The sequence below is a fragment of the Lycium barbarum genome, chromosome 6 (genome assembly GCF_019175385.1).
Source record: "Lycium barbarum isolate Lr01 chromosome 6, ASM1917538v2, whole genome shotgun sequence".
NCBI lineage: Eukaryota > Viridiplantae > Streptophyta > Magnoliopsida > Solanales > Solanaceae > Lycium > Lycium barbarum.
In genome coordinates, this window is record NC_083342.1 from 19633955 (window position 1) to 19646044 (window position 12090).

Genomic DNA, 12090 nt, shown 5'->3' on the forward strand with positions numbered 1-12090 from the left:
GGTGTCATATCTGAATAAGAGAGTATGTCCACTAGTAGAAAAATAAGGAGCAAGGCAAAAGAGAACAACAATTAAGAATATTCGCAAGATCGGCCGAGAGTCGTAGTGATCATGAGCCGATATCACGACCCAACCCGGGGCTAACCACCGAGCACCGCTGGTTCTATTACTCACCATGTTCATTTAATGCTCTTTTATCAATTTATATTCAAATCGTAGGAAAAATCATCTTTCATATGGAAACATAATTACTTTTATATACATGTGCCTCTCAGCTATCAAAATAATATATACATATAATAGCATTTCGTGAGACCATCTAACCCACACTGCGCATCTACGAGCCTCTACTGAAGTGCTAAACATAAGGACGGGACAAGACCCCGTCATGCCCAAAAATACATATACATGGCTGTACATGCAAAAGGATAATCAAGCACCTCCGGAACAAAGGAGTGCTTTCAATCAGCTGACAGCTACTACGAATCTGGGTGAAGCTCTCCTCCCTGTCTACCTGTGGGCATGAACACCGCGTCCAAATAAAAAGGACGTCAGTACGAACATTGTACTGAGTATGAGAGGCATAAACAAAGAAATAAGACAATGACATAAAGGAAACATCAATATGGAACATCTGTATCTGACTGTCAAGTATAAAGAAAATAATGCATGCTGGTTTACTCATAATCCTCATCATGTCATGTATGCATAAACATATAAGCTTCCCGTCCATATAGGATCGGTGTGATAATAATAACATTAGCCTGCGTCCAGGCCTCCCGTGTCCGGGGTATCATCTCATGCCGCCCACTAGTGGTGTCTACCCATGCCATTTGGCCATGGTGTATCGTATAGCTGCCCGCCTTGGCGGTGACTACCCGGCCAAATAGGCGCGGTGTTATATCATCATCATACATGCTCATTATAATATGCTTATCGTAACATACTTATCATAATATATGCATAAGTCTTAAGAACGACTTTAGTTTATCGGGGTGACGTAAGGTCGTGATCCCCCGATTTCATTATGGATCAATTATTGACATTCTGCCTCACCTTGAAGGAAGTAGCATATAAGGTGAGTGTAAGCAATAGATATCATCATTATCATTATAGGACTCATGAAGTATCTCTCATCTTATATAGTTACTCACATACATAGGCTTTTAGCTTTCTGAAATATAGGAGCTCACGAAGAGGAAAGAGAATCATGCTAGAAGATTCATTCCATTAGAAAGAAAGGACTAGCCTCACATGCCTTTGACGTTTAACTACGCTATCGCTTGCTTGTTCTTCTTCGATATCACGTTTCTACCTTCAATAGAGAATTCGAACTACGTTAGTTAATTCGACTATAAGAACGCGCTACTATTTCTAGGGATAATTGGGCAGCACTTCCTTGGTTTGTACTACTTTTCCCATATGCTATATCAACTCCCACACGCTCACAACAACATTCACAATATTGCAATAAAAAATCATCATTTATATACATTGACCACAATCCATCATTTCTCTTCAATTTCTCCACATTTATGGTTATAGCTTACTATCGTGTTTCCTCATATATAATACTTATTTCATGATATAAATGTCATTTATAACGTATTCATAATCACAACACTCCAACATTCATAATTCAACCCAACTACCATCCAACCATGACACTATTCACTCATGAATGACCCATTTCCTATGTCTTTTTACAATTCAAGTATCTTATCCTTCTAATACCTTAAACAACATGGTTTAGTCATGAAACTTACCTTAGATGATGGTTAAACAAGCCTTGAATGTAATTACTCCTCTAACATCAAAACCCTACTTCACTTCCTTTGGGTTTTCTTGAGAGAGATGAACTTTAGGTAGGTTTCATACACTTTGTCTCATGGATTTGGTGTTATTGATCATGGATTTCCGTTGATTTCCTTGTAAATGAAGAGTGGAGAGTATTCTAGAGGTTTCTAGAGAGGAGTATCGTGGAAATGAAATGAATTTAATGAGCTTGGGTCTCTTTTTAATGACTTAAAATCTGATCCGGAATGAACAGTAGTTGAAGTGCACAGTGGTCGTAAACCCAGTTTACGGTCCGTATTCCAGTTTATAGGCCATATTTTGTGGTCGTATTTAAGAATAACAAAACTAGAAAGGTGTGCTGGGGATCATGGTGACTTACGATCGCAGTTTACGGGCCGTATTTCAATTAACGGTCCGTATTCCGAGTCGTATTTAACCATTTGAACATTTAGCAGAAAGCTGAAGTTTTGTAAGTTGGAATACGACATGGCAGTTTACGGGCCGTATTACACTTTACTGTCCGTATTTCATTTTACGATCGACTGGGCCAAAGTTGTTACACCTCGGAAATTTCTCCGTACTTGTGTGATGAGTGGAATGATGAAAATTGAGTGAATGATGTTTTATTAAGTCGGGAATGGCTAATTAAGAATTTTTGGAAATAAGAAAGTCGCGGAAAATTTTTCAGCACAGTGGTCGTATATGGCACTATACGGCCCGTAAAGTGATTTACGGACCGTATACTGCAGTCGTCCTCCAGCTTGTCAAAAATCTCAACTTTCTGTAAATGTTGAATATGGTTAAATACGACCCAGTTTACGGCCCGTAAACTGGTTTACGGACCGTAAACCAGGTCGTAAACTACCATGTCCATCAACCAAAATTTTTTGTCATTGAATGGTTAAATACGACTTCGAGGACGGCCCGTAAACTGGTTTACGGACCGTAACCCTCAGTCGTAAATTGCCATAATCCCCAGCCAACCTTTCTATTTCTGGGACGCTTAAACACGACCACAGTGGACGGACCGTAAATCAAAACACGGTCCGTATATGGTGGTTTACGACCACTGTTCACCCCGACAAGAATTCATTAAAGATCAGATTTTGTGATTTTAAAAAGGGACTTAGGCTTCATATTACTTCATTATTCATCCAACAACTCAAGAGACCTCTAGAATATTCCAAATAATTCCTCCACAAGAATTCAAGAGAATCAAAGGAGATATCAAGATTATCAAAACCAAATTCATAAAAGTAAGTGTAAGAACACATCAAAGGATTTTCTAAGTCAAGAAATTCCCAAGAAGGTGGAACTAGGGTTTTGGCTAATTGGAGCATTTCAACTTAAGGATTGTTCAACCATCATCCAAGGTAAATTTTATGATTATTCCATGTAGTTTGAAGTATTGGAAAGCTTAGACACTTGAAATGTAGAAGAACATAGAAATGGGTCATTATTGAGTGAATAGTGGCATGAATGAATGATAGTGGAATCGAACCATGAATATTGAAGTGTTGTGAGTACTAATACGTTATAAATGATGTTTTTATCATGAAACAAGCATTAAATTCATGAAAACGCAAGGATGAGCTAGAAGTAGAAATAAAGGAAAATTGGAGGAAAATGGTGGATTTTGCCTAATGTACGTAAATGACGATTGTCGATCATGATATTGCGAATAATATTATGAATATTGGGAGTTGATATAGAACATGAGAAAAGTAGTATGAGCGAAGGAAGCGTTGTCCGACTTCTCCTAGAATTAGCGACGCGTTCTTATAGTTAGTTTACTAATGGTGATACGAATTCTCTTATGAAGGTAAGGACGTGATATCGACGGAGAACAAGTGAGCGATATCTTAGCTAAACGACCAAGGTATGTGAGGCTAGTCCTTCTTTCTAATGGCATGAATCCTTTAACTTGAATCCCTATTCCTTTCATAAGTTCTTGCATTCTAAGAAGTTAAAAGCTTATACTTATGAATGCCTATATGAGATGAGTTATACGATATGATGACACTAGAATGAGGATGATGATATTCCTTGCCTACACTCACCTTATGTACTAGTCCTTTCAAGGTGGGGCGGAATGTCCATGATGGTTTCATAATGTAATCGGGGGATCACGACCTTACGTCACCCCGATAGAGTAAAGTTGATCATGAGTCTTATATACGTATTATGATAAGATAAGTATTTTATGATAAGCATATTACTATGAGCATTTATATTGAGCATGTTATGAGCATTTCACACCGGGCCTAGTTGGCCGGGCAGACACCGCTTCGGCGGGCGGTGATATGGATACACCACGACCTACGGCCGTGGGCAGACACCACTAGTGGGCGGCATGAGATGGTACCCCGGACGCGGGAGGCCTGGAAGCGGGCTAATATTATTGATTATCACACCGTTCCGACATGGACGGGCAGCTTGCATAAGATGCATACATGTTATGATGATGAGTATGAGTAAGATAGCATACATTACTTCATTTATGATTATTAGTCAGATCCATATGTCTCATGTTGATGTTATTCCCATATTACTGATGTTCCTTTCATTATGTATGCCTCTCATACTCGGTACAATATTCGTACTGACGTCCTTTCTTCGGACGCTGTGTTCATGCCCACAGGTAGACAGGGAGGAGAGCTTGGCCCAGGTCCTCAGTAGTTGTCAGCTGATAGATAGCACTCCATTGTTCGGAGGTGCTTATGACTATTCTTTTGATGTACATTCATATATGCATATTTTGGGCATGACGGAGTCTTGTTCCGTCCATGTATTCATTATGTTAGTAGAGGCTCGTAGATACGAAGTGTGGGTTAGATGGTCTCACAAAATGTTTTCATATGTATGTGTATTATTTTGATGGCCGAAAGGCAAATGTATATAAAGTATTTATGTTTTGATTAAATATGATTTTCCTACAATTGGTATGTAAAATTGATAAAAGAGTATTAAATGAGCAAGATAAGTAGCAGAATGAGCGGTGCTCGGTAACTAGCTCCGGGTACCCGTCGTGGCCCCTAGCTGGGTCGTGACAGAAGTGGTATCAGAGCAGTTTGCCCTAGGAAGTGTCTACGAGCCGTGTCTAGTAGAGCCTTATTTATGGTGTGTTGCGCGCCACGCTAATAAACAAGAGGCTACAGGGCATTTAGGAAAATGACCATCCTTCTTCTCATGAATCGTGCGATAGAGCCATGTCTAGGATTATATCATCCCTAAAAGTGCGTTATGGTTTCAGAAAAATGCCGCCGAAAGGAAAAGCTACAGCTGCCCAGAAAGGCAAAGCTACGACAAAGAAGCGAGCAGAAAGGGAGCCTCCGACGGGCGTAGAGGAAAGTGAATCGCAATGTGAGGCCGTGCCCAATGTAGAAGCGTAGGGAGGAGCCTCAGCTCCGATTCCTCCACTGGGTGCTTCGGGTCAACAAGTGTCCGAGGCTATACATTTATTGACGCAGTTGGTTGCCGCTCAGGCAAAACGACAGAATGCGGGCCCAAGTGATCGTTCAGCTAGTACAAGAGCCCGTGATTTCCTTACTCTAAATCCTTCAAAATTTTTCGGGTCGAAGCCGGATGAGGACCCACAAGGTTTTATCGATGAAATGCTGAGGACGTTAACACTAATGCATGCTTCTGAGACTGAATCTGTAGAGTTGGCCTCATATAGACTTCGCGACGTGGCGATACTATGGTATAAGAATTGGGTGATAACAAAAGGGGAGAATGCACCACCTCCCGTGTGGTAAGAGTTTGTAGATGCCTTTATTCGTCACTACTTGCCACCTGAAGTCCGCCGAGCTAGAGCGGACAGGTTCTTGAATTTGAAATAGGGAAGCATGAGTGCCCGAGAGTATAGTATGCAATTAAACTCATTGGCCCGGTATGCTCTGACTATAGTGGCTGATATGGGAGACCGAATCTATAGATTTGTGAGTGGTTTAGGACTACACTTTTTCATAGATTGCCTGACAGCCTCTTTGCAAGAAGGGATGGATATTTCCCGGATACAATCCCATGCTCAGAACCTCGAGGAACGACAACGACAGCAGAGAAGTGATCGTGAGGGTGACAGAAGACAAGGTAAGAGGGCTAGATCTATGGGGGAGAGTAGTGAGTACCGAAGGGGGACCGAGACAGACATATTCTAGGCACTCAGGTCAGTCAGTGACTAGTGCACCTCCTAGATTCTCAGATAGGAGGGTTGATCGTTCTACTAAGTCAGGACAGGGGCAGAGTTCGAGGGCCTCAGATTCGCAGTCCAGGGGAGACTTTAGCCAGAGGAGACCTCCAATGCCGCGGTGTAGCCAGTGTGGCAAGTTACATTTCGGACAGTGTCGTCAGGGTTCGGATGCTTGTTATGCTTGCGGGCAAGTCGGTCACATGATGAGAGATTGCCCCTCAGCAAGAGATAGAGCTGGGACTCAGCCTACAGGTTCAGTAGCGGGTTCTTCTTCAGCACGCCCGACAGCACAGACTCCTCATACTACAGCAGGCAGAGGCAGAGGTAGAGGGGGAGCATCTACTTCAGGTGCTGTTCAGCCCCGTGTGTATGCTTTAGCTGGGCGACAGGATCTTGAGTCTTCCCTAGATGTTATCACAGGTACCCTGACTATATTTTTCCGTGACGTATATGCTCTGATTGATCCAGGTTCTACCTTCTAATATATTACTCCGTATATCGCTGATTGTATTGGGGTGAGACCCGAGCCGATTATACCTTTCGAGGTATTCACTCCGGTTGGTGATCCTGTAATAGCGAGGCAAGTATATAAGGATTGTGTAGTCATTATATGTGATCGCCAGACGACAGCGGATTTGATTGAACTTGAGATGATAGATTTTGACGTAATTATGGGTATGGACTGGTTGGCATCGTGCTATGCTAATGTTTGTTGCCGGACAAAGGTAGTTGGATTCCAATTTCCGGGAGAGCCCATACTCGAGTAGAAGGGTAATGCAGTTTCCCCAAAGGGTAGGTTTATTTCCTACCTTAAGGCGCGAAAGATGATAGCCAAGGGTTATATTTGTCATCTAGTTCGGGTTCATGACACGGAAGCGGAAGTGCCAACTTTCCAGTCTGTCCCGGTAGTGAATGAATTCCCAGATGTGTTTCCCGACGAGTTACCAGGCCTTCCTCCAGAAAGGGAGATCGACTTTGCTATTGATGTACTACCAGACACCGAGCCTATTTCTATTCCTCCGTATCGGATGGCTCCAGCAGAACTGAAAAAGCTAAAAGCACAGCTAAAGGATTTACTTGAGAAGGGGTTTATAAGGCCTAGTTCCTCGCCATGGGGAGAACCAGTCTTGTTCGTAAGGAAGAAAGACGGATCGCTACGAATGTGCATTGACTACAGGCAGTTGAACAAAGTGACGGTGAAGAACAGATATCCCCTTCCTAGAATTGACGACTTGTTTTATCAGTTGCAAGGTGCTAAATGGTTTTCCAAGATAGATCTAAGATCGGGTTATCATCAGGTGAGAATTAGGGAAGCAGATATTCCCAAGACTGCCTTCAGGACAAGATATGGTCACTACGAGTTTCGAGTAATGTCGTTCGGATTGACGAATGCCCCGGTAGTGTTCATGAATTTAATGAATAATGTGTTCAAGCCGTTCTTGGACCTTTTTGTGATAGTGTTCATCGACGATATTTTGGTGTACTCTCGCCCAGAAGCAGAACATGCAGATCATCTAAAAATTGTTCTTGGCGTTCTTCGAGATCGAGAATTGTATGCAAAGTTTTCGAAGTGCGAGTTTTGGCTTAATTCTGTCGCATTCCTGGGTCATGTTATTTCAGATGATGGTGTTCGAGTTGATACTCAGAAAATAGAAGCTGTGAAGACTTGGCCAAGGCCTACTACGCCTACAGAAGTTCATAGTTTTCTGGGTTTGGCAGGTTATTATCGAAGATTCGTAGAGGGCTTCTCATCTATTTCGGCCCCATTGACAAAGTTAACCCAGAAGTCGGCTAAATTCAAGTGGAGTGATGCCTGTGAGTGTAGCTTCCAAGAGTTGAAAAACAGGCTGACCTCAGCGCCAGTGCTAACACTTCCAGAAGGATCAGATGGCTATGTAGTATATTGTGACGCCTCCGGTGTGGGATTAGGATGTGTGTTGATGCAGAATGGAAAAGTTATTGCTTATGCTTCGAGACAGTTGCGAAAACATGAACAGAATTATCCCACTCATGATCTTGAGCTAGCTGCGGTCATTCATGCATTGAAAATATGGAGACACTACTTATATGGTGTGCACGTGGACATCTATACGGATCACAAAAGCCTTCAATATATTTTCAAACAGAAGGAGTTGAACCTGCGGCAAAGGAGATGATTAGAATTACTGAAGGATTATGATGTGAACATTCTATATCATCCAGGGAAGGCGAATGTAGTTGCAGATGCACTTAGCCGCCGATCAATAGGTAGTTTATGTGGAGTTCCTTCGGAAAAGCGAGAAATGGTTCGTGAAGTCCATCGGTTACAAAGTCTCGGCGTACGACCCATTGATTCAGGAAATGCAGGTATTCGCGTCAATGACCCCACAGTTTCATCCTTGAATCTAGAAGTGAAGGACCGCCAGAATGAAGATCCTCAGTTAAGCCACTATCGAGATCTATCTCAGGAAAAGGAAGAGTCTCCATTCGAAGTTTCCATAGAAGGGGTTCTTAGATATCAAGGCCGGCTATGTGTACCGAATGTGGCAAACTTGCGCCAACGGATTTTAGAGGAAGCACATTATTCCCGGTATTCTATTCATCCAGGTGCAACCAAGATGTACCACGATCTCAAATTGGTATACTGGTGGGATGGCATGAAGCGAGACATAGCAGAATTTGTAGCACAGTGTCCGAATTGTCAGCAAGTGAAGGCCGAGCATCAAAAGCCAGGAGGGTTATTGCACGCAATGGAAATTCCTACGTGGAAATGGGAAGAGATTAACATGGATTTTGTGGTAGGATTACCCCGTACGCGAGGGAAGTATGATTCTATATGGGTGATCGTGGATAGACTCACGAAAGCAGCTCATTTTCTCCCCGTTAGAACCACATATTCAGCGGAGGATTATGCTAAATTGTATCTCAAGGAGATTGTACGACTTCACGGTATTACTTTGGCCATTATCACAGACAGAGGGGCACAGTTCACAGCCAAGTTCTGGAAGTCCTTCCAAGAAGGTCTAGGTACCCAAGTTAAGCTCAGCACGGCGTTCCATCCGCAGACTGACGGACAAGCCGAGCGCACTATTCAGACCTTAGAGGATATGCTACGGGCATGTGTATTGGACTTTGGCGGTAATTGGGATGAGCATTTGCCTCTTATTGAATTTTCCTATAATAACAGCTATTATTCCAGCATTCAAATGGCCCCGTATGAAGCCTTATATGGAAGAAAATGCAGATCTCCAATTGGATGGTTTGAAACCGGAGAAGTACAATTGATAGGCCCCGACTTGATCCAACAAGCAGTTGAAAATGTTAATGTGATTCGAGACCGACTGTTAACAGCTCAAAGTCGCCAAAAGTCTTATGCAGATAAACGCCGACGAGATTTGGAATTTCAGGTGGGCGATTGGGCGTTCCTGAAGGTATCACCGATGAAGGGGGTGATGAGATTTGGAAAGAAAGTAAAACTAATTCCCAGATATATCGGACCCTACCAAATCATTCGCAAGGTGGGTCGAGTAGCCTACGAATTTGACTTGCCTTCAGAGCTCGAATCCGTGCATCCAGTATTCCATGTTTCGATGCTCCGCAAGTGTATTGGAGACCCAACAAGAATAGTCCCGATTGATGATGTGCAAGTAACAGAGGAGCTAACATACGAGGAGATGCCCATTGCCATTTTGGATAGACAAGTGCGAAGGCTTCGGAATAAAGAGGTTGCTTCAGTCAAAGTTTTATGGCAGAACAATAATCGGGAAGAAATGACTTGGAAAGCGGAGGAGAAGATGAAATCCATGTACCCCCATTTGTTCCAATCCCCAGAAGAGATTCAAGATGAGACGTCGATGGTGTGAGGTATGTATGTTTTAATTTTATGTTTTTGGTCGTGTGCGGCCATAAATGTGTTGATATTGTGATATAGCCCTGTGAGGAAAAGATATTGTGGGTGTTGTAATGGAAAGGTAGTATCCAACTTACAAAGGAAACTCTGGCAAAAATTTTCCAGAATCCCCGAGTGTCGAACATTCGAGGACGAATGTTCCAAAAGGGGGGAAGAATGTTACACCTCAGAAATTTCTCCGTACTTGTGTGATGAGTGGAATGATGAAAATTGAGTGAATGATTTTTTATTAAGTCGGGAATGGCTAATTAAGAATTTTTGGAAATAGGAAAGTCGCGGAAAAATTTTCAGCACAGTGGTCGTATATGGCACTATACGGCCCGTAAAGTGATTTACGGACCGTATAGTGCAGTCGTCCTCCAGCTTGTCAAAAATCTCAACTTTCTGTAAATGTTGAATATGGTTAAATACGACCCAGTTTACGGCCCGTAAACTGGTTTACGGATCATAAACCAGGTCGTTAACTACCATGTCCATCAGCCAAAACTTTTTGTCATTGAATGGTTAAATACGACTTGGAGGACGGCCCGTAAACTGGTTTACGGACCGTAACCCTCAGTCGTAAATTGCCATAATCCCCAGCCAACCTTTCTGTTTCTGGGACGCTTAAACACGACCACAGTGGACGGACCGTAAATCAAAACACGGTCCGTATATGGTGGTTTACGACAACTGTTCACCTCGACAAGAATTTATTAAAGATCAGATTTTGTGATTTTAAAAAGGGACTTAGGCTTCATATTACTTCATTATTCATCCAACAACTCAAGAGACCTCTAGCATATTCCAAATCATTCCTCCACAAGAATTCAAGAGAATCAAAGGAGATATCAAGATTATCAAAACCAAATTCATAAAAGTAAGTGTAAGAACACATCAAAGGATCTTCTAAGTCAAGAAATTCCCAAGAAGGTGGAACTAGGGTTTTGGCTAATTGGAGCATTTCAACTCAAGGATTGTTCAACCATCATCCAGGGTAAATTTTATGATTATTCCATGTAGTTTGAAGTATTGGAAAGCTTAGACACTTGAAATGTAGAAGAACATAGAAATGGGTCATTATTGAGTGAATAGTGGCATGAATGAATGATAGTGGAATCGAACCATGAATATTGAAGTGTTGTGAGTACTAATACGTTATAAATGATGTTTTTATCATGAAACAAGCATTAAATGCATGATAACGCAAGGATGAGCTAGAAATAGAAATAAAGGAAAATTGGAGGAAAATGGTGGATTTTGGCAAATGTACGTAAATGACGATTGTCGATCATGATATTGCGAATAATATTATTAATATTGGGAGTTGATATAGAATATGAGAAAAGTAGTATGAGCGAAGGAAGCGTTGTCCGACTTCTCCTAGAATTAGCGACGCGTTCTTATAGTTAGTTTACTAATGGTGATACGAATTCTCTTATGAAGGTAACGACGTGATATCGACGGAGAACAAGTGAGCGATATCTTAGCTAAACGACCAAGGTATGTGAGGCTAGTCCTTCTTTCTAATGGCATGAATACCTTAACTTGAATCCCTATTCCTTTCATAAGTTCTTGCATTCTAAGAAGTTAAAAGCTTATACTTATGAATGCCTATATGAGATGAGTTATACGATATCATGACACTAGAATGAGGATGATGATATTCCTTGCCTACACTCACCTTATGTACTAGTCCTTTTAAGGTGGGGCGGAATGTCCATGATGGTTTCATAATGTAATCGGGGGATCACGACCTTACGTCACCCCGATAGAGTAAAGTTGATCATGAGTCTTATATACGTATTATGATAAGATAAGTATTTTATGATAAGCATATTACTATGAGCATTTATATTGAGCATGTCATGAGCATTTCACACCGGGCCTAGTTGGCCGGGCAGATACCGCTTCGGCGGGTGGCGATATGGATACACCACGACCTACAGGCATGGGCAGACACCACTAGTGGGCGTCATGAGATGGTACCCCGGACGCGGGAGGCCTGGACGCGGACTAATATTATTGATTGTCGCACCGTTCCGACATGGACGGGCAGCTTGCATAAGATGCATACATGTTATGATGATGAGTATGAGTAAGATAGCATGCATTACTTCATTTATGATTATCAGTCAGATCCATATGTCTCATGTTGATGTTATTCCCATATTACTGATGTTCCTTTCATTATGTATGCCTCTCATACTCGGTACAATATTCGTACTGACGT